The 22,608-nt window shown below is 44.7% G+C and overlaps 1 protein-coding gene across 2 annotated transcripts in view; it reads left to right on the top strand.

Moving 5' to 3' along the window:
- LOC126350584 (uncharacterized) overlaps nt 1-19,798 on the top strand; it is a 364,168-nt gene extending 344,370 nt beyond the window's left edge. For both annotated transcript variants that reach the window (XM_050002538.1, XM_050002533.1), the window contains exon 3: nt 19,716-19,798. The gene's annotated coding sequence lies outside the window, so the exon portion shown is untranslated. The remainder of the gene's footprint in view (nt 1-19,715) is intronic.
- The last annotated feature ends 2,810 nt before the right edge of the window (nt 19,799-22,608 follow it).

Raw genomic sequence — 22,608 nt, 5'->3', positions numbered from 1 at the left:
GGGTTCGATGACGGTTTGGATGTACCGTGCACTATTCAGTGTCCCCTCGACGATCACCAGAGGTGTACGGCCAGTGTAGGAGATCGCTCCCCACACCATGATGCCGGGTGTTGGCCCTGTGTGCCTCGGTCGTATGCAGTCCTGATTGTGGCGCTCACCTGCACGGCGCCAAACACGCATACGACCATCCTTGGCACCAAGGCAGAAGCCACTCTCATCGCTGAAGACGACACGTCTCCATTAGTCCCTCCATTCACGCCTGTCGCGACACCACAGGAGGCGGGCTGCACGATGTTGGGGCGTGAGCGGAAGATGGCCTAACGGTGTGCGGGACCGTAGCCCAGCTTCATGGAGACGGTTGCGAGTGGTCCTCGCCGATACCCCAGGAGCAACAGTGTCTCTAATTTGCTGGGAAGTGGCGGTGCGGTCCCCTACGGCACTGCGTAGGATCCTAAGGTCTTGGCGTGCATCCGTGCGTCGCTGCGGTCCGGTCCCAGGTCGACGGGCACGTGCACCTTCCGCCGACCACTGGCGACAACATCGATGTACTGTGGAGACCTCACGCCCCACGTGTTGAGCAATTCAGTGGTACGTCCACCCGGCCTCCCGCATGCCCACTATACGCCCTAGCTCAAAGTCCGTCAACTGCACATACGGTTCACGTCCACGCTGTCGCGGCATGCTACCAGTGTTAAAGATTGCGATGGAGCTCCGTATGCCACGGCAAACTGGCTGACACTGACGGCGGCGGTGCACAAATGCTGCGCAGCTAGCGCCATTCGACGGACAACACCGCGGTTCCTGGTGTGTCCGCTGTGCCGTGCGTGTGATCGTTGCTTGTACAGCCCTCTCGCAGTGTCCGGAGCAAGTATGGTGGGTCTGACACACCGGTGTCAATGTGTTCTTGTTTCCATTTCCAGGAGTGTACATGCTTATTCTTAGACAAGCATGACACTACACAAAAATTATTAACACTGTCAGCTACATTTATTTTCTTCATATGTACGTAAAATGACTTGAAAATTGAAAATCTTTCTTAAATTATTTAACTATTGCAAAAGAGGTTTCACGGGATGCAAATTACGATACACGTCTCTTTTTGTCACCAAACTTCAAGACCAAAGAACTAAATCGCATGGAAAGGGTTTCAGTAAACTCGTGCGGGCTGCCATAAACAGAAATGTGATGTATATCGTCCGTTAACTGGTCTGAGCAAAGACGTGTAGTAGCAGGTGGAAATATATGTTTAAGGCGTCGAAAACCAATCATTGGTAGTGTATATGCGTAACAGATCGGAAGGAAATTAACTGGTGTTGTAAATTCTTACAAGGAAATCCAACTTATAAAAGTTAATACGAATAATCATTAAAACGCTGATTGTCGTGTTACGCATTCGGAACAGGGAACACACATCGTTGATGAAACTGGGACATTAGTGACGTCACATGAAGTCGCTCAAGCGGCTCAAAGCCCATTACTCGAAGGAAAGGAGCTCCCAAAGATACAGGAGTGACAACGAAAGCAAATAATGAAAATTCTAACCTTTGCTGAGCGTCGTCATCATCAGCATCATAGCAGTCACGGTCACCGACCAGCCGCCTCTAGCAGGCAACGCCGTTGTCTAAATCTACTAGCCAGCGCCATTCCGCTGGGGTTATGAGGGATCGTTGGCAAAATTTCGAGTTATCTGGACGAAACGTAGTGAAGTTTCTTGTCACTTAGCGAGGAAGATCGCCTTCACAGGGGCGCAACACGCGAGAACAGCTTGCACGAGCGATAGCGGAGACAAGGTCTGACCGTTTATAAAGTCGGAAACGTGAACCCCGTGGTAGCTAATTCTTTAGCTCGTGATAACAGACATCTAATTAATACTGTAGTGGAGTGCCCGTGTTGTTCGGAAGTACGATGCATTATTCCATCGGACATGCATGGGTATCAGAATGAAGAGGTACTGCGGCGACTACAGCCGTTTAGCAATACATGAACACTCGGCGGCTGTGTAATGGAATGACAACAATGAAAATTTATGTTGGACCAGGACTGGAGCCCGGATTTCCCACTTTTCACGCGCGGGCGCATCACTATAATGTTATCCCAGCACGACTCACAGCCAGACCCAGATTTCCAGGTGTTGCCAGCCCTGTGTCTACAGCCTGCACTCGTACCTTCGTTATGTATATTTCCCTACAGGGGAGACACTTATAATTGGAAGTCTCTTGCCGGTGTAGGTGCATAAATACGACATTAGAGGGCCTTTGTTGTCCAGAAGTAACATGCAACGTTTCTTCATACGTGCATGCATGTTGACGACGTATGGAAGTTTGGTTCTGTCCACGAGACGTAATCGGATAGCCTAATGGAAGCCGACACGTCAGTTGATGGTAAGGCGGCCGCTCACTAAGAGCGGGAAAAACGAGTTCGAGTTCCGGTCGGTCACAAATTTTAACTGTCGCCATTACCGAATGCAGCCGATGTTTGTCGATATTCGCTACCGCGAACGCGTTACACATACATAAGTAAGACGTCAATTAGAAATAGAAGTGCTCATTTGTCATGAAACCTCCGTGGAAATAGGAGTTGGACACATAAATGTCGTTTCAGTTGAGGTCACTATGAAGTTACAGTAAGCGTGATGTTGCTATACAGGCCAAGCGAAAACGTCTGTTCGTTGTAGGATGCCCCAAGTATAATAATTTTAGCTGTTTTAAAATTCATAGTTCAGCCGGTATCGTCTTTAAAATGCCTCCGTTTAAGGAAGTGAGACGATATCCCTGGTTACTGTAAAGAAACTAGACGGTGCATTTGGCTTTTACCCCATTTAAGACCACTGTCTACGCGCAGTGTGATGTAGGTACTAACTGATCTTTAGATGTACAACCATCAGGACCACTGCCCACAGCGAGGCTGAACGCCGTTCAAATGTTCAAATGTGTGTGAACTGCTTAGGTCATCGGTCCGTAGATTTACACACTACTTAAACTAACTTATGCTAACATCAACACGCACACCCATGCCCTAGGGAGGACTCTAAACTCCGGCGGGTGGGTCCGCGCAGTCCGTGACATGACACCGAGCGAGGTGGCGCAGTGGTTAGCACACTGGACTCGCATTCGGGAGGAAGACGGTTCAATCCCGTCTCCAGCCATCCTGATTTAGGTTTTCCGTGATTTCCCTAAATCGTTTCAGGCAAATGCCGGGATGGTTCCTTTGAAAGTGCACGGCCGATTTCCTTCCCAATCCTTCCCTAACCCGAGCTTGCGCTCCATCTCTAATGACCTCGTTGTCGACGGAACGTTAAACACTAACCACCACCACCACCACCACCACCACCGTGACCGTGACATGACGCCTCAAACCACTTGCCCACTCCGCACGGCCTGAATGCCGTGTGGTGGCAGTGCGGGCTCCTTACGTAGTAACAGAAGTGAACAAGTGGAGCAGAGACGAATCATGTAACTGACGAAATGGGAAGCAAACGAGGAAATCCACTTATATAAACGGCAGATAATTATGCCACTGCACCTGAGGACGAGCATCACGGAAACGGCGAAGCTGGTACTATTGTTGTAAGCATCTATAGAAAGTATAGTGTGAAAGTATCTTTTGGAACCATTGTAGGAAGTATTTTGCTTCCTACTGTATCACAAAGAACTTATTTCATGCTTCTGGAGTTTATATAACTGACTAACCGGACTGTGGGGCATTCGTTGTCCAGAAGGGAAGGAGACTGGAAATTACATTTGAGGAACACGCTGGGTAGGAAAGAAAAGATCCCACTGATAGATCGAATATGGCTGCTCATTTACTTACAAAAAAACATAGGTTGGCGACTTTGACGTCTGATGGGATGTTGATGCTTAAGGAAGAGAAGGACAGGTTCCGGGACCTGCTGAGCGAGGTGGTGCAGTGGTTAGCACACTGGACTGAGAGTATCTTTTGGAACCATAAAATTTTAGGAAGTATTTTGCTTCCTACTATAGATACAAAGAACTTATTTCATGCTTCTGGAGTTTATAAAACTGACTAACCAGACAGTGGGGCATGTTTCGTTGTCCAGAAGGGAAGCAGACTGGAAATTACATTTGAGGAACACGTTGGGTATGAAAGAAAAGATCCCACTTATAGATCGAATACGGCTGCTCGTTTAGTTACAACAAAACATAGGTGGTGGTGGTGGTTAGTGTTTAACGTCCCGTCGACAACGAGGTCATTAGAGACGGGGCGCAAGCTCGGGTTAGGGAAGGATTGGGAAGGAAATCGGCCGTGCCCTTTCAAAGGAACCATCCCGGCATTTGCCTGAAGCGATTTAGGGAAATCACGGAAAACCTAAATTAGGATGGCCGGAGACGGGATTGAACCGTCGTCCTCCCGAATGCGAGTCCAGTGTGCTAACCACTGCGCCACCTCGCTCGGTACAAAACATAGGTTGGCGACTTTGACGTCTGATGGGATGTTGATGCTTAAGGAAGAGAAGGGCAGGTTCCTTGACCTGCTGAGTGAGGTGGTGCAGTGGTTGGCACACTGGACTCGCGTTCGGGAGGACGACGGTTCAAATCAGCATCCGGGCATCCTGACTTAGTTGTCCCGTGATTTCCTTAAAACGCCTCATTTAAATACCAGGATGGTTCCTTTGAAAGGGCACGATCAACTTCCTGCTCCATCTTTCCCTCACCCGATGGGACCGATGAACTCGCTGTGTGGTCCCCTTCACCAAATCAACCAACCACCAAAGCAACCAACAAGCCTCAATCCCATAGAAGAGATACAGATCTTTTGTCACTAGATGGTTCAAATGGCTCTGAGCACTATGGGACTTAACATCTGAGGTCATCAGTCTCCTAGAACTTAGAACTACTTAAACCTAACTAACCTATGGACGTCACACTCATCCATGCCCGAGGCAGGATTCGAACCTGCGTCCGTAGCGGTCGCGCGGTTCCAGACTGAAGCGCCTAGAACCGCTCGGCCACTCCGACCGGCCTTGTCACTAGAAAAATGTTAACTGCAACCTGGTTACTGAGCAGGTCATTAGGAAAAATGCACATTTTTGGGAATTATTTGGAAACTACTTGTTTGGAACCAGTGAAAAATACGATCCGCAGACTACGAAAGAAGTCGTGACATCTTGCCAGTATGTAGCAACCATTGACGTAATACTGTACAAGTACTATGATTAGATCCCTGAGCGATTTGAAAATCACACCAGTGATCCGTCTTGGTTATATTTGGCACCGTCTATGAACTGTGCAGTAAGTAATATAGGCCATATACCTCATCACAATGATCAAAATAAATAATAAAATGAAAAAAATAATTCAAATCGATTGCAGTGGTCGCAGCATACATCATGTGCCTCTAGCTGTTTGTAAATTTTATGGATCTAATTTTAGCTATGCTTTCAGAGATTAAAAAAAAAAGAACTGGGTGATAAGGAGTGAACTGATATTTTTATAGCTTTTAAGGTTAACTGATAAATGTGACAGTAAATCAGTACAGCACCGTCTATTACCTTACTTGTACTTCATTTTATTTTATTTTTTCTTATGCTACTTTGGAATTTTATGAGAGACCATAAGTGCTTTGTTATGAAGATTTTATATTACGTAGTTAATAACGAGGGCGCCACACAGCCAATCCCTTTTTTTTTTTGTCTCCGAAGTCTTCGAGCATTACTCAGTAGTGACAAGAGCCTGAACAATAGTTGTAAATAGATGTATTAGAGCACGTGTAACAACTCCGAAATCCTGGTATGTAATGTGATGTACAAGCTATGTGATGAGCTGCAAGATTTGTATACTATGCTCTGTCTATGTACTTCTTGTATTCTTAGTTAATGACTAGGCGAAATATGGATCTGCTATAACAAAGCTACAAGGGAAACGGAAACGATGATTGATTGCTGCTCTTGACAATTTTGGAAGTTTTATCGCTGTCATGGGTCTCATCCACTTTTCTGATGGAAGTTAAGTTGGTGGTCTACGGAAAGTGTTTGCAGGACGGCGAAACAATGAGAAAGCGACAAGATCTTGTAACTCCACGCCTTAACAAAGACGTGGAGATCGGGAGCGTGCCGTCCCCGTGAAAGTTGTGTAGGCGGCGATGTGTGGCAGATCTGACGATAAAGTACAGTCGTGGAGCAGGCACGTGTGTTTTTAAACACATCGTTCAGAGTACATTGTTGAACTTGGAACTCCGCAGCAGACGATCCAAATTTAAATATTTATCTACCGTTTGGTATTCCCTACAGTCAGCAAATTTAGATACTTTCCTGTACCTTAGAGTGTCGTCAGCCAATAATCAGAGGCCGCTGATAATCCTATTTTCTAAATCGTTCTACTCATTGACATCAGTGAAATTCTACACGTCTACATCTACATCTCCTTTTATATGCTGCATACTTCAGTGCATTGCCTGACAGTGACTGCTTCCCATTGCACCATGAATTCCCACTGTACCATGAATGAAGATGTCTTCCCACTCAGTTCGCGTATGGAGCGCGTGAAGAATGATTTCTTAAATGCCTCTGTACTAACAACAGTTAGTCTAACTTCTTTGTGATCCCTACAGAAGCAATACGTAGATAACTACTAGTTTCCTCGATTCTTCCCTTAATAGTTGGCGCACTTCTTCAAGCGTCTATGAGATGCACCAGTGTTCAGCTAGTTGTCTCCTTTTGTAGACGGATTGCCTTCCCGTAACATTGTATTTCTATTTTTCACAGAAAATGCGGACATGGGAATAAGAGGAAACCATTAACAACACATAAGGGGTATAATGATGAGACACCTCTTAACGCATCAGGGATTGCCTTCCATGGTACTAGAGGGAACTGTAGCGCATAAATTCTGTAGGGAGAACTGATGGGAATACACCCCACAAGTAACTGAGGACGCTGAATGCAATTACTACTCTCAGATGAAGAGGTTGGCATGAAGTAAATGCAACCCGCCAGCGGAGTTCAGGATTTCTGGTTCTACATTGCTATCATTAATCTCAGTTCCTATGAAATCCGTGGATATCTGGACACTAACTTTGATGCCACTGTCTGCCTTTAGAGATGACCTTAATTTCTTTGTTTTTTGTGAGGTCTTTCGATAATATTCTGCTACGATTGTCATCGAAAACATAGACTACTGTTATCCTGAGAATGAAATGTACATGTGCACAACTTTCTATGTTCCTGTACCCCAGAGCAATAGTTGATTATGCTGGTGAATATCACTAAAATTGTTAAGTCAAGCAATGTCTATATGATGAATCAAACACAGATGACTAAACACAGAACATAATATGTTTGAAAAACTTATCCACCACGAAAACAGTTTCAAGTGAGGAACACAGAGTGAACGGTAACTACGTGTTTGGCTGGCAGACATAACATATTCATCTGTAAATTCGTAAGACGTGGAATGAATAATGTTGGCTTCTACAGGTCAGCTACGAATTAATTTCTGATGTTTATTCATCGTATAAGGACCAAACTACGTCACTTCATAGCCTAGTCTAGCAAGACACGATCATATCTGCTTTTCGGTTTTAAGAACACCGTTACCATACTGTTAGACGTACTGTGGAAGAAAACAATTATTTTAGACTGCCATCTAAACCATTAATTCTACTGGTTCCTAACAAATGTGTTTGACTGGAACTTAAAAGATACACAGACGCAGTTATATATAATTATTCTCAGTTAGGGTTCCTCCTAAATTTCTTAATCCAGCGAACATTTCAGTTAAAACTTTCTTAATTTAAGCAACTTAGATGACTTATTCTTTTCTGGTTTAAGAAGTATAGCTAGTCTTAAAAGAAGATTACCAGAGAAAGTACAGTGTGAATTAGTTTGTGGATCTAATGTTTCATTGACCAATTACTGGAATATTTTAACAAATTAGATAGAGGGTTAGAGAAAAACAAGAAGCACAATTATATCAGGTTGGCTTTGGTGGATGTCAGCATGGAGTGAATGAACTAAAGTTAAATGGGAGAAATAATGGGAGAAGGATTGCAGGAAGTTTCAGAAACGATTGTCGGAGAGGTGAAGAACGCATATATCAACAGTAGGCATAAAATATCACCGAAAACGATGACGAACATGACCCACGAGGCGTCTTTGACATTAAAGAGAAGTCCGCTAAAGGTATTTCAGCGATTACAAGCAAGTGTGATGGAAGTCAGTTTTTGTGTGGACCTGAAGTTTACTTAATCCATCAGGACAAAAATAACACTGAAAACTAGAGAGACGTGATTTCACTCGCATCGATTGATCTAGGAACCCTTAGCTCAAGTTAATTCGTGACCGTTTACTCTCTTAACAGGTAAAGTATAATTACAACAAAGGATTATTAGTCCAGTAAAAGTAAAACTCTCAACCCAGATCTTTTTTGAATCTTCCAATGCCATCTTGTCTTCTTTCGGTCTGAGTCTACTACCTAGCTATTTATAGTGTAATCTACGGTTCTATTACGTCTAATGTTCTCAACTGGCATTTTTCAACTACAAAAAGCGCATTCAGAGACGAATGTCACTTTGTAGCCACATTACCCGTGAATACAATTTTTTTGTCTTCTCTTTCCTTACCTTCTCTCTCTTTACTCTTATGGCAAATGACGTCCCTCTCTGAGCCACGTCACTACCTCCACTAGTTTCTGAAGCCTAAACTAGCGCCGCCACCAGTGGATCACGTGAGACGATCTCGTAGCTAGCAGCTGTAAATGAAGCAGAGACCACTGTTTCGGTTCAACAGGTCTAGGCATAAGTCAGTGGGCACCACATATAGCTCTCACATCTGTGAACTACTATTTGGCCTGAATGACCTAAGCAGGATACATTCTATGGACTGTACGTGAGTTTTTTTGTTAATTCTAATGGTGACGCTTAAATTGATGGTAGCCTGAGCTGTATATTTGCCGATGATAATCTTTCAGGGGCTGAAATAGAATTATATATCTATATCACACTAGATCAGTATTTGTCTTCTCCGATTTAAATTGGTGTTACATTTGTGACGAGGTTACCGGTTTCACTGAAACAGTATGAGTTTGACTTATTATTATGTATCACTAACGCAGAATTCATAGTTACGAATACAGTAGTTAGCCGTGCAATAACAGCACATCCAATTACAGCAACAGCGAATCGCATGCAACAGGACCATGTGCAATTTACGCAGTAAAGAATCAAATCCAGATGCAAGTGCAACAATAGACTGTACAATTGAAGCAGCAAAGAATCAAACGCATCTGGTATTGCACCTACAAAATTTAGGAATATCTTTTAATTTTATATTGCTCTAATTCGATTCTGAAAAGGCGAACTCCCCATCAGCAGATTCTCATATCCACAACTCAAGCTTATACTCATTATAAGACCATTGGTCGGCTCGGTTGCAGGTCCCCCACTCTATTATGTGCCTGGTATGATCTTGAGTGTGTAAATAACAAAAAAAACTTTGCGTAATGTTTGTCTACTGTTATTCTGTACAAAAACGTGAAGGAGGCATCCAAATACACTCCTGGAAATTGAAATAAGAACACCGTGAATTCATTGTCCCACGAAGGGGAAACTTTATTGACACATTCCTGGGGTCAGGTACATCACATGATCACACTGACAGAACCACAGGCACATAGACACAGGCAACAGAGCATGCACAATGTCGGCACTAGTATAGTGTATATCCACCTTTCGCGGCAATGCAGGCTGCTATTCTCCCATGGAGACGATCGTAGAGATGCTGGATGTAGTCCTGTGGAACGGCTTGCCATGCCATTTCCACCTGGCGCCTCAGTTGGACCAGCGTTCGTGCTGGACTTGCAGACCGCGTGAGACGACGCTTCATCCAGTCCCAAACATGCTCAATGGGGGACAGATCCGCAGATCTTGCTGGCCAGAGTAGTTGACTTACACCTTCTAGAGCACGTTGGGTGGCACGGGATACATGCGGACGTGCATTGTCCTGTTGGAACAGCAAGTTCCCTTGCCGGTCTAGGAATGGTAGAACAATGGGTTCGATGACGGTTTGGATGTACCGTGCACTATTCAGTGTCCCCTCGACGATCACCAGAGGTGTACGGCTAGTGTAGGAGATCGCTCCCCACACCATGATGCCGGGTGTTGGCCCTGTGTGCCTCGGTCGTATGCAGTCCTGATTGTGGCGCTCACCTGCACGGCGCCAAACACGCATACGACCATCATTGGCACCAAGGCGAAGCGACTCTCATCGCTGAAGACGACACGTCTCCATTCGTCCCTCCATTCACGCCTGTCGCGACACCACTGGAGGTGGGCTGCACGATGTTGGGGCGTGAGCGGAAGACGGCCTAACGGTGTGCGGGACCGTAGCCCAGCTTAATGGAGACGGTTGCGAATGGTCCTCGCCGATACCCCAGGAGCAACAGTGTCCCTAATTTGCTGGGAAGTGGCGGTGCGGTCCCCTACGGCACTGCGTAGGATCCTACGGTCTTGGCGTGCATCCGTGCGTCGCTGCGGTCCGGTCCCAGGTCGACGGGCACGTGCACCTTCCGCCGACCACTGGCGACAACATCGATGTACTGTGGAGACCTCACGCCTCACGCGTTGAGCAATTCGGCGGTACGTCCACCCGGCCTCCCGCATGCCCACTATACGCCCTCGCTCAAAGTCCGTCAACTGCACATACCGTTCACGTCCACGCTGTCGCGGCATGCTACCAGTGTTAAAGACTGCGATGGAGCTCCGTATGCCACGGCAAACTGGCTGACACTGACGGCGGCGGTGCACAAATGCTGCGCAGCTAGCGCCATTTGACGGCCAACACCGCGGTTCCTGGTGTGTCCGCTGTGCCGTGCGTGTGATCATTGCTTGTACAGCCCTCTCGCAGTGTCCGGAGCAAGTATGGTGGGTCTGACACACCGGTGTCAATGTGTTCTTTTTTCCATTTCCAGGAGTGTATGTTTCTGTCTCAGTGTTGCTATTTTTACTCTAGGCAAAAACAATACAATACCATCTTGGAAAATACGTACGTCTGCTTCCAAACGACATTGTGAGTCCCTCACAAACTGCCGTTACTATTTGCAAGATGTAGGAGAGCTAAACAATTGTCAAAGTTATCAATGTATCTTCATCGATGCTTTCATTATTAATAGTAAAAGAAAACTTCTTTAAAGGAAAATTAATTATTAAGATCGAGACATTTTCATCTCCTACTTCGACTAAAATTCGTCAATTTTTCTAAGTGCGCGGTGTGTCAGTTAAAGAGACTGGCAACACTGGAAGCGATCTGTTTGTATAGACCAGTGTGTTAATCGCTTCCAGATGCTCAGTCCGAGTTTCACCTAGGTACATCCATCACGTGATTTCTCACAGCGCCATCAGGGAAGATGTGTTTCTGTTGTTAGTTACGAATATGGAATAATGGAATTTAAGCTACATTATGTCATAAGGTTTTGTGTTAAGCTGCGAGTGTCACCTTGGAAAAGTTGCAGCTGTGCAATGGCGAACATTTCTTATTAAGAGCACAAGTTCATCCCTGGCACAAATCATTTTTAGAAAGCCGAAACACGTTGTAGATTAACCCCAGTCAGGGAGAGCTTCAACTTCAGAAACTGAAGAAAACGTCAAACTGTACGTGCTCTTTTGAGATTATTCCCGCAGGACAAGCTGTTAAGGGAATGCAAAGCTTCCTCGGATTTTAACTGTGAATTTCATTTCACAACTGATCTGACCTTACTTTCCTAACAGACCTCGTACAGACAGTATGCAGCGTTAGACATGCACCTGGTGGCCACAATTGGAACAACATAATCAGCGTAAATCGGTTCTGCAGTAACGCGTTAGCACATCTAGTAAGTTCCGCTGCTATACGATAATTAGAGCCTAAACTAGATCTCCGTGAGTAGCTGTACTTCTTTTAGCAGTGGAAGTTGTAAAACATAATGAAATAATTTATTTACATTTGAAATTTCATCATTTTTTCACTTACTAATGGCAGCATTTGTTGCTATAGGTACACTATTCTCCATTAATTAGAGAGATCCTTCGATGAATTTTGCACAGCATACAAACCATATTAAAGGTGTATGAATCTCTAGAATTTTCCAAATCTATTAAAAAATGTGGTAAAAATTGAGGTAATTACCTACACAATTTGTGTTTTTTTCTAAAGATGAAGTTTAAAATACAACAGCTCAATCGTTTTTCCATAAATTAAATAAATTCTAGAGTTTCATACACTTGTAAGTATGGTATGAATGCTGCAAAAAATTCATCGAAGAATCTCTCTAACTTATGAAGAAAAGTGTACCTATAGCAACAAATTCAGCCTTTAGTAAGTGAAAAAATGATAACATTTCACACGTAAAAAAATTATTTTGTTATGTTTTAGAGCTTCCACTGCAGTGAGTGTGAATCCCGAATTCTTTGTGGTGATGCTGACAGAGTTTTATGAATTTATTTGTAGAAGTATAGACACTGTAAATTAAAATGTCCTGGGATGCCTCTCCTGCTCCAGGTCGGCCCGTTTGACGTCCTACCCCCCTTAAACTGGTTTCTCCGTAATAAATAACACCGAAAGCCTGGCTGCAGTTTCATTTTATTACGATGATTATAACGATCTGGTATGTTCTACCAGGTACAGATCACGTTAGTTTGATGTTAAACATATCAAAGATAGTTCACTATTATACTCCCAGACCGCTGTAACACGACTTTCGCCGTGTGACACGAAGAGTTATCCTGTTGGAAGATGCCATCTGTGCCGGCCAGAGTGGCCGAGCGGTTCTACGCGCTATAGTATGGAACCGGGCGACCGCTACGGTCGCAGGTTCGAATCCTGCCTCAGGCATGGATGTGTGAGACGTCCTTAGGTTAGTTAGGTTTAAGAGTTTTAAGTTCTAGGGACTGATGACCTCAGAAGTTACGTCCCATAGTGCTCAGAGCCAGTTGAACCATTTGACCCATCCTCCTCACTTGATTCTTCCATCGTCATAGCTTCCTTTTGCGTGCTTTTTGAGGTGACCGATTTCAGTGTCCACTCTACACCAAGTTCGACATGCTGTACTCCCTTTATCCAAAATGAATGATAATTTTTTTATCTCATTGATGCCATCTGTGTTGGAGAAGAAATACAGCATGAAAGGTAGCAGGTACTCCGCTATAATGTACACGATGTCCACAGCTGTCACTGTGCCTTCCATTACTACTACAGGTTCCATCGACGCGCACATCAGTGTCCTCCACATCATAATACTGTCCTAACTGTCGCGTTTCGGGAGCCGTTCGCATGGACCGCGGCGTATCCGAGCACATCATTGACCTGGTGTACAGGAAAGGTGGCAACAGGAGTCGTAAGTGAGGGTGTCTTCGGTTCAGCATGGGGACACTATGAGTCGTCTGCTGAGGAACTCAAAATACAGCCATGTGGGCTGAACGAAGTGCTCGAAAAACTTTTGCCTACACCAGTCAGATTATCACAGATTGCCGCCTACCATAATTAATAGAGCTGGCTATTTCCTTACCTCTACGTTCTTCAGTGAGGTGTGGACGTCCAACAAATAGTCGCCTACTCGTGATTTCACCTTCCTTCAACCGCTCAAGACTAGCAAGTAAACAGCCGATGAGCTTCGCGGTTTCCTACATACTCAATTCTAGGCGCTGTTCCATAGCTGTGTACTCTTTGCCAAAGCCGCTTATCTCAATGAAGTTCTCCATTTGCGGCCAGCATGGTAGCTAGAACGATTCTCCGCTTACTCACTTTCTCTACCCGTCTCATGCTCAGTCTCGCTGTGGGAAAACTTTGGCTCTTCAGCGCACTTCACGACTCTGGCAGGGCCTTGACATAATACTGAAATCGCTGTCAGAGATCGGGTATAATTCCGTGTTCCTTGCCTTATATGTCTAGTTCTGTACCTAGTCTGTGGGGTCAGGTACGTTTCTTTCTGAACAATCATCGTTACTACTGCAATTTCCGCATAAGCAGGCTTAGACAGGGTAAACAGACAAACGGCATGGACGAATTCCTGACTGGAAATGGAGGAAAAAGAAAAGGTTCTATGAACATATATCTGGAAGTACAATGTTTCCACGGTAGATGGCGCTAACGAATGAAAGTTCTTCCGACTGCGTGCCGTGTGTTTCTTGTGTGTTGCAGGCTTTGTGATTGCTGCAGCGTTCTGTAAGCAGCAGGATGATCTGATATTCATGTCGGGGACAACCCGACATGGTGTTTGTGTACGGCCAAGCAGATTTAAACAGTCGAGAAGCAGCACGGCTGTACTAAAACAAGTGCCCTCACAGGCACCAACCACACGACACAACATTCCAAGCTATTTTGGGGTGATTGTGGGATCAAGGGTATGGAGGCAGCAGACGGTGCGCACACCAGATCTGGCGTACAGTTCGTCGCCTCCATGCGCGTTCGACTGCCCAAAAAGACCCATGATCCCACAATCACCCAAAAATTACTTGAATTGTTGTGTTGTGAGGTTACTGTCCATGACAGTACTTGGTTTGGTATAGCCGTCCTGCCTCTCGACTGTTTAAATCTGCTTGGCCGTACACAAAGAGCATGTCGGCTTGTTCCCGACATGAATATCAGATCATTCTGCTGCCTACAGAACGCTGCAGCAATCACAAAGCCTGCAACATACAAGAAGCGCATGGCAGAAGAACTTTCAGTCGTCAGCACCTTCCACCGGGGCAACGATGCGTTTCCGGACCTTGGTTCCTCCATTTCCAGTCAGGAAATCGTCCCTGCAGTTTGTCGGTTTCATTAATGTTCACCGTGTATAGAGAACTTTAACGGTTTAAATTATAGTTCCTCGGAGTAAAGCTTAGGCAACATTTGTTTCTGGTGTGGAAGGAAGGAAGATTATCCCTTAATGCCGCATCACTGAAGCTCAAGGTAGAATTGGTGAGGAATTCGAAGAGAAACAGGCTGCCTTTTTTCACAAAAAACCAAACCGACATTCACCTTAAAGCACTAGTTATCGAACCGTTACCGTAGGTCCACAAGTGACCGAAGAAACGACTTCTTGATACCCGAAGTACCGTCATTGTGATTATCATAATGCTCGGACAAAAAATACCGGAAACCTTTTTTCGTACAAAGAGACGGCTTTCAAAACAGTCGGATAGAAACAGCAGCCGGTTATTTCAATACGGTGTAGTTCAGTGTACAGAATTAAGACCCGTTTGCATTGTCCATCCCAGTGCATCGCGGGAACATCAGTTTTGTTGTTAGCTGCACAGTGGCAGGACTAAGAAAGCCTGCCGGGGCTGCTCGGTGATTTTCGTGCACCACATGAGGCTTGGCGTAGAGGAACCAATAAAGCTTCTGTTCTTGAGGTAGCGACGACTTTTCACAAAGTCCCCTACGAGTGCTAGTTATCACCATTGTTCTCATTTTCTAAACGTTAGAACAAGCGAACAGATAACTGAAGTAGTAATATTCGTTGCAGGACCTGCTAAATAAGATATGCCGCACATAGACTTGTAATGAGGGGAAACAGGAGTAACGTAGCGTCTTTAATTATCCATGGACGAGGGGATTCGTCTTTTCTACAACGTAAAAATAATTTGTTTTGTTTAATTTGTGCAATAAGTGTGTTTTGAGCGAATGCAATTTGAAGAATATGCAACTCGTAAGGAGTAATACTTGTATAATGATATGGCGTAGGTAGCTGTACACCTTACGCATTGTTGGTTTCCTGGACATTCGGAGATAAGCGCGTCTCTTCCGGCAGGATGCAACGTCTTGATTTTTCGTTCAGTTATTCCCAAGCGCTTCCATTCGCATCGACTTTATGCTAGGGAAAGAGTCATCGCGTTGTTCATGTTTCGTACGCAGCTAAGTAGCACCAAAAGCTATGCATATGTTGCAGATGTTGATGAAATGTGATTTTGCGAAGTCGCCGTTGAATGGGAGGACAAAGTGAGCAATTAATGGATTTATTCGCGCAACATGTGCATAATTACACACGAAATCAGTGGACAAATGATTATCATCGCCATTCATCGCCTATAGAGTCCATTGGCGGGCTTTTGTATTATTTGAACGTTTACTGATGTTACGTCGAATTTTTACAACGTGATAATTTAATTTAGAAAAGCTGTGCAATAATGGGAAACTTCAATGTGAAAGTGGACGTGAGTGTAACTTATTATGAACGTTGTTGGGCCTAGTCATCATTAGGCAATTTGCCCCTTAAAATGACAATAAACAAAGTAAATGGCATGAACTGTTGTCTTTTCAAAACATTGTTTGACTTCAACTGAAGAAGTGATAACTTTAATATTCGTAAAGAAAGTATATGTTTTCATTCAGATAATAATGTCCGGTTTCATACGAAACGTGTTCTCTCAGCTAACGATACCTTACCGTGTCGGATCGCCGCAAAGAAAATTAAGAATCAGAAGAGTCGTATAGGGAAAGCCCAACAGGTACACAGGTTTTGCCGAACGAACTAAATATCGATTCTGACAACTGTGTTCGACAGTTAAGGAGAACTACGGGAAATCCTGAAGAAGATTTGGACCACTGCCCTGTTTAACATGTCCACATTGATAAGTTTTGTACACTACTCGCCATAAAAATTGCTCCACCACGAAAATGACGTGCTACAGACGCGAAATTTAACCGACATGAGGAAGATGCTTTTATATACAAATGAGTGGCTTTTCAGAGCATTCACACAAGGTTGGCGCCGGGGGCGACACCTACAACGTGCTGACATGAGGAAAGTTACCAACCGATTTCTCATACACAAACAGCAGTTGACCGGCGTTGCCTGGTGAAACGTTGTTGTGATGCCTAGTGTAAGGAGGAGAAATGCGTACCATCACGTTTCCGACTTTGATAAAAGTCGGATTGTAGCCTATCGAGACTGCGGTTTATCATATCGCGACATTGCTGCTCGCGTTGGTCGAGATATCGAGATACAATGACTGTTAGCAGAATATGGAATCGGTGGGTTCAGGAGGGTAATACGGAACGCCGTGCTGGATCCCAACGGCCTCGTATCACTATCAGTCGAGATGACAGGCATCATATCCGCATGGCAGTAACGGATCGTGCAGCCACGTCTCGATCCCTGAGTCAACAGATGGGGACGTTTGCAAGAACATTTCGAAGACGTTATGTACTATCAGCTCGGAGACCATGGCTGCGGTTACTCTTGACGCTGCATCACAGACAGGAGCGCCTGATATGGTGTGCTTAAAGACCAGTCCGGGTGCACGAATGGCAAAACGTAATTTTTTCGGATGAATCAAGGTTCTGTTTACAGCATCATGATGATTGCATCCGTGTTTGACGACATCGCGGTGATCGCACATTCGAAGCGTGTATTCGTCATCATTATACTGGCCTATCACCCGTCGTGATGGTATGGGGTGCCATTGGTTACACGACACGGTCACCTCTTTTTCGCATTGATGGTACTTTGAACAGTGGACGTTACATTTCAGATGTGTTACGACCCGTTGTCAGAGGATGACACGGCTGTGACGGCTGGCCCGTCTCGGCCAGGACGCAAAGATTTCCTTTTCACTTCGCTCTTCATCAATATTTCTGAGCGATAATTCTCATGGTCAACGCTTAAAAACCTGTAGCTGTAGGGTACGTATACAGAATGGGGTGCAACATAACTGCGCAGATCAGAACTAGAAAATAAGTAAAATGGCTCCTAGACCAGCAATTAGATTCGGAGCACGAGTGTTTTAACGTAAGTTTGTGCCTACTGCGCTGACGGGCGATATTGAATGATGACGGAGTGTTGTCAAATGGCCTTTACTGACGGCCATTTTCTAATGAAAATATGTACAGGACGAAATTTTATTTGAGACATTTTTGATCTGTTAGAGCGCAAAGGCCTCGCTGTGGCGTCCGACGTGGGTTTTTTGTTCACCTTATATAACAGACTAGATAATAATATCCTGTTGCATGAAAGGGCAAAAGAACAAGACCTTTTGATGTAACGACTACGATGAAATGGAAAGAGATAATTTGTGCTGATTATACTCTACTAGCTTACGTTTGAACTGCACGTGCAAACATTTGCCTCGCAGTAGCGATATCGTATCCAGTTGACAGCCTCCTGTTGCTATAAAAGACGTTGGGATTCTTTGACGGCTTCACAGTACGGCAGTCTAGCTGGAAAGCATAGACAGTCTTCCGGATCACACAGGCAAGGAGATGTCACGCCTCTTGCTGCTGGTGCTCGCAGGATCCTACCTGTTTGTGTTCTGCGTGCCGCACGCCACGGCTGAAGACGACACCAAGCCGATTGCACGAGACGATCTTGACGACTACGACTACTACTACTATCACCCTTTGCCATAGCTGCCATTTCGGGCGGGAGGTGCTGGAGAAGAGGAGGAGCCCAGTCTCAGCCAAATCTTCGCCGCTGGAACGGTCAGCAGCGACGGCTCGTCGCCGGACGGATCCGAGGGCACAAATACTGAACACGGTACGGTTTCCAATTTTTTATACTTAGTCTTCATAAAATGTGATGTTTCAAAGTTCTCAAATCATTAGGGCTAAATCAATCATATGGGAGAGTTCCCTAAAAAATGGTTCAAATGGCTCTGAGCACAATGGGACTTAACATGTCAGGTCATCAGTCCCATAGAACTTAGAACTACCTAAACCTAACTAACCTAAGGACATCACACACACCCATGCCCGAGGCAGGATTTGAACCTGCTACCGTAGCGGTCACCCAGTTCCAGACTGAAGCGCCTAGTACAGCACGGCCACAGCGGCCGGCGAGTTCCCTAAACTGAGTGTTGCGAAAAGCAAAGAAAGACTTCAGCTAGTGCGACGTATTCGTGAGTACTGCTTGGGTGTTTTGGATCCGCAACAGGTCGGAATAAAGGAAGCTATTAAGAAGCGGATTGCTAGGTTTGTTAGCAGTAGGTTCGATCAAAACACAAGAATTACTCAGACGCTTACGTTCTTCTCGAGAAACACTAATGAGAAAATTCAGAGAACCGGCATTTGAAGCTGACTGCAGATGATCTATTGCCGCCAACACACATTTCGCGTAAGGACCGCGCAGGTAAGATACAAGAAAACAGATATTATGCGGAGGCACACAGACAATCATTTTTCCCTCGCTCTGTTTGCGAGTGGAATAGGAAAGGAAATGACTAACAGTGGTACGGGGCACCCTCCACTACGCACAGTACACAGGTTTGCGGAGTGTGTATGATGTAGTAGTAAAACTGAGAGCAACTGAAACTCGTATCGCCACAAAGAAAAAGATATGACAAAGGGGAAACAACGAGTACGTTTTATTGGCGGAACACTGAGGAGATGCAACAGACCTACTAAAACACTGCCTGAGCGACGCCTATCTGTCCCCTTCTGGACTATTTCTGAGTGTTTTGAGATCTTACAACACGGGATTGATCAGGGCAGCGAAAAAGAGCAGCTTGTCATTGTGGCAAGATATTTTCACGAAGTCTGATTACAAAATTTCTCCTCCGAAAGCCAAAATATGCTGTTAGCTCCAAAGTACATTGGAGAAACGACTATCGTGATAAAAGAAGAGAAATAAGAAGTGATGCGGAGTGATTTAGGTTTTAAGCCTTCCAGTGTGCTATTCTAGAGCACAGAAATTGAGGACTGCCGCCAAAGCCAGGACAGCTGCCAAGAAGGCTGGCAGAGCAGCGGCGAAGGCTGCCGGGACACACAACGAGTGACTGCTGTCCCATCTGCGAACAGTCAGTGGATGCAGGTCATCACTGCGACGATTCTAATGTCTTATGTATCACAATTGTAACAAATGAATAAAAAGTGATTGCAGCATTTAAAAATCTACATTTGTTGTTTTCTCCAGAGATATAGCAGTACTTCACTTCCTCATAGAATGCTGACATACGAAGGTGGTTGAATGAGAAAAGCAGCACAAATTTTTCCTCGGCCACTTTCAGTTGACAAAATGCGGAATGTTCCAGCTCTACACGCTATAGTTTCATAACATTCTGACAGGTTGCGGCGCTATACATTGCTTTCACAATGGTGTCTGTAACGAAGGTGCATTCCAAGTAGAGAGCTGTCATTGAGTTTTGGCGGAAAACCAGAGAATCGCAGATATTCATAGGCGCTAGGAGAAAGTCTACGGACTCCCGGCAGTGGACAAAAGTTCTGGGAGTCGTTGGCCGAAGCGTCCGTCGTCATCGCAACAACGTAGCGCAAACCTGTCCGATATCCCGCTTACCGGGAGGTAGGGCACAGCTGTGACTCTTGCAATGTTTAAACGTGCTGACTCATTTAAGGTGATGGACGTGTCACAATTAAACACCCCGCTGCACAACTGGCTTTCTCTGTTGATACTGCTGACACGCTCTTCCACCAATTGACGTACTTAAACGTGTGTGCTCGACTAGCTGAAGATCATAAAGAGCAACAAAGGAGCATCTGTGAGGAATTGCTTGCGTATTGCGAGGATGGTTGTGACAATTTTTGTCGATCATCGTCACAGGTCATGAAACAATGGTTCACCCCTCCAAGTTGGAAACAAAACGACAATCCATGGAGTGGTGCCACATCACTTCGATTTCAGATTCGCACACTCAGTCGGTAAAGTCATGCCGACGGTTTTCTGGGACTCTGAAGAGATTATTCTGTATGATGTTGTGGTGCAACGATCAGCTCAGAAGTGTATTGTGCTACCCTCAAGAAATTTATGAAACGAGTTCAACGTGTTCGTTGCCACAAAAACGATCGTCTCCTTCTCCATGACAACACAAGTCCTCACCCAAGACTGCGCACCTGAGAGGAGCATCATAAAACTTCATTGGACTGTTCTTCCTCATCCATCCTATATCCCGGACCTCGAACCTTCCATCAGTTTGGCCCGATTAGGAGTGCACTCCGAAGGAAGAAGTACGTTGTTGATGGGGAGGTTATTGACGCAGTAATACGTTGGCCTCGAGTAGTGCATAGATTGGTATCATGCGAGCAAACAGGCCCTCCCAGTAAGGTGGCATAAGGCCGTCGCATTGACAGGAGATTAGGTTGAAAAATAGCATTTTGTAGCCGCAAGAGTAGGGAATAATACAAACTGCTTTAAGAAAAATAAAGTGTTGCGTTACTTACTGAACGCCTTTCGTACAACCGAAATAACAATTGCGATAAAGACAAACTGTTACAATCCTATGAGCTGGTGGCAAAATAAGTGTTTCCTAATAAGACAATTTCAGTTTCGAATGTTTGGTGATATATTGTTCTATGCTTAGAAGGAGAACACGGCTAGTGCCAACCCAATTTCCTACGAACTTACCTCAGCTTAAGAGCTGTCAATGTAAGTGGGCACTTGTCTCGGATTATCCGTAGATATTCTATCGTTTCTGAGAAAACAGCGGTCAAAGATTTTGAGGTACTTTATGGTCCTTTTCACGCGTAAGATATGAGAGTGAAGTCGTGGGTCAGCAGCTAGCGCCCTGGATCCGGACTTCTGCGCCCTTTGTTCGAAACTTGTTTAATTATTTATTCTTGTCCTTTTTCTACTCATTTCAAAAGAAGATAATGTGTAAAAAAATGAAGGATGAAATATTTGACATTGTTTTCAGTGGAATTCCTGTAGTATGTCTTGTGGCTGTGTTACGTACTTGTTCTCCTAGAAGTGGGGTTCGGCCGGCCAACAAGTATAACCGTTCGTTCCTGCAGCCTGCACGGAGTGTCTTTTATTCAGTCGATGCTGACCTGCCCAGATATTTTTGTCCCTTGAGGAAATCAGTAAGAGAAACACATCATTTCCGAGGTTGTTCTCAAAGCGAATAGACAGCAGGGGGGCCTTCAGATTCAACCGAAACCATACCCTTAGAAGGGCCAGGGACCTCTCAAACAGATCTTCAGGACGACTGTATTACGGAAGATTCTCTGGATATTCTAGACAAGTATGACTTTGCGAGCCTGAAATAAGAAGAAATGACTAATGCAGTGTACTGTTGCACTGAACTCTTAGAGAAATTACATGTAATTAATGAAACAGAAACAATGACGTCCAACCGATCGAAAATCTCGAGCAAAGAAATCGAGGAAAAACAAATCGATTTTTTCAAATGCAAAGTGTTTGCTGATGAAGTGGTATTGACTGCAAAGGAAGTTGGTGAAGGGCATACTGCACATGCAGTCACCGAAAATATCTCCCAGTTCACCAGAAAGAAATGAAGACGAGTGATAAATCAACACAGTTCCAGTAGAATTGAAGGTAAATAGAAACCTACATTCTTTTTATAAAACTGTTCATGAGACTTTCACGTAAGGTTAAAATTTAGAGTAGGAATTTTTTAGATAAAAAAATAATCATTCATTTTGGATAAAAGGACTACAACTTGTTGAACTTGGTGCAGAGTGGACACTGAAATCGGTCACCTCAAAAAGCACGCAAAAGAAGGCTATGACGATGGAAGAATCAAGTGAGGAGGATGGATCAAATTGTTCAACTGGCTGTGTGCACTATGGGACTTAACTTCTGAGGTCATCAGTCCCTAGAACTTAAAACTCTTAAACCTAACTAACCACGTGGTCTGGGGGTAGCGTCTTGGATTCATAATCAAAACGTCTTCGGTCCCGGGTTCGATCCCCGCCACTGCCTAAATTTTGATAAATAATCAGCATTGGCG

This window comes from Schistocerca gregaria, chromosome 1, assembly GCF_023897955.1.
Source record: "Schistocerca gregaria isolate iqSchGreg1 chromosome 1, iqSchGreg1.2, whole genome shotgun sequence".
NCBI lineage: Eukaryota > Metazoa > Arthropoda > Insecta > Orthoptera > Acrididae > Schistocerca > Schistocerca gregaria.
The sequence above is the reverse complement of the archived record's forward strand: the minus strand, read 5'-3'. Positions and strand labels throughout refer to the sequence as shown.